The sequence below is a fragment of the Sinocyclocheilus anshuiensis genome, unplaced genomic scaffold (genome assembly GCF_001515605.1).
Source record: "Sinocyclocheilus anshuiensis isolate Anshui unplaced genomic scaffold, SAMN03320099.WGS_v1.1 scaffold2042, whole genome shotgun sequence".
NCBI lineage: Eukaryota > Metazoa > Chordata > Actinopteri > Cypriniformes > Cyprinidae > Sinocyclocheilus > Sinocyclocheilus anshuiensis.
In genome coordinates, this window is record NW_015544246.1 from 165,044 (window position 1) to 166,590 (window position 1,547).

The 1,547-nt window shown below is 37.8% G+C and overlaps 1 long non-coding RNA gene across 1 annotated transcript in view; it reads right to left on the reverse strand.

Annotated features, from left to right (window-relative positions):
- Positions 1-555: 555 nt before the first annotated feature.
- LOC107697649 (uncharacterized) overlaps positions 556-1,547 on the reverse strand; it is a 4,902-nt gene continuing 3,910 nt past the window's right edge. The window contains exon 3 of the long non-coding RNA XR_001635229.1: positions 556-595. This is a non-coding gene — a long non-coding RNA (uncharacterized LOC107697649). The remainder of the gene's footprint in view (positions 596-1,547) is intronic.

Sequence of the window (1,547 nt, forward strand, 5' to 3'; positions counted from 1 at the left end):
AATGCTTCCCAACTGCATTCCTCAAGTCCAACTCTGTTGCTGCCGGGAAGTTGGTCATCACAGCATCTGTCAAATAAGAAGAAAAAAAAAAGCACAAGAAAAGCTTGACATAATTTTTTTTACTTCAATTACACTAATTGTGACAGGGAGTCATTCTCTTTTGCTTGGATGCCTACTAAAAACAAAAACGAGATATATATAGTGTATCACCATTCAGTGTTAAAAAAAGAGCGAAGCTCTCTGGTAAAATGTTGTGTTTTTTATACACATACCTCTAATGACCGAGAACAGTGAAGTCTTTTCAAATGCCTCTTTCTGCAGCGGACCACCCCCCTTCATGTTGAATTTGGACATGAGGGAATTTTTTTAAAACCCTAAAATATAATACAGATTGAGGTGGTTAACAATTGCGGACAAAGTTTGACATTTTAAAATGACCAGTAAAGGAATTATTGCGTATCTGATTTGCGTTGTAACTTATTGAGTATTGACACCACAATGTTTGATTAATGTGGCAAGATTTGTAGGCTTTTCCTGTCCAGCATCTTTCTGGCACTTTGTGGTTTCTTCCTTCAATTCTGCACAACTTTGACACCTCAATAACACATGGCAATATCAGGCGGGTAGTATTATATGCGTCCGTGTACAAGTGTTTACCAACCTTAAAAATTGATGCCCACTGACCTGCAAGTTTTCCATCACTAACCCTTTAAAACTCTTTATTCCAGAGGGGGTCGACAAACGCGGATACGCGTTTTGCGGCATCTTCTCCTGATAACACCGAAATGAACTTAAATTACACTTTCAGTGTTGATCTTACAGATTAGAGCAATACATCAATCGAATCTGTAAATGGTCTACTTTTATTTGTATACACACATAATAACAACAAAACTTTGTGCATTTATAAAATAAAGAAAACAAACATGGTGCGCTGTCTGCCGCCTTGGTCTGCGTGATCTTCATTTAGAAACGCGTCATTAAAATGAACTGTAACTCAGCAAATACTCAACAAAGAGACATGAGAGATATATCTATAGAAAGCTTGACATGTCTACTTTTAAACTAAGCAAGTCTTATCGAAAGCAAATATTCTGTGATAAAGTAATCATATGAAACCAACGCGATGTCCAGTCTTTCACGTCTCCTTTCATTATCTCTAATGCAATCACGCCCACGCTCTGAGCGCGCTATAGGTATTATAATCATCCACATGAAGCGCGCGGCGTGTAAACGCCCACATCACAGCAAACAAAGCAGCAAGACCTCAAGTTTTACTGTTCGCGTCGCGCTGAGAGGAATAAGACGAATTCACCTCAAGAAGCTTTGGATTACCTCAGGAAAAAACTGCAGCGGCTTGATCCAGCAGTGATCGTAAACATGAATAAGTCTTTTTTTATTAACCTACTTGTATTAGTTTTCACATAACTTGTACACATTTTACTAGTTAGACTTTCTCCAAACTATAATTCCTGACTAAATGTATAATCAAGTGAAACATTATGAAGTTTCATTCACAGCATCTAAATGTCACGATGCCAGGATGT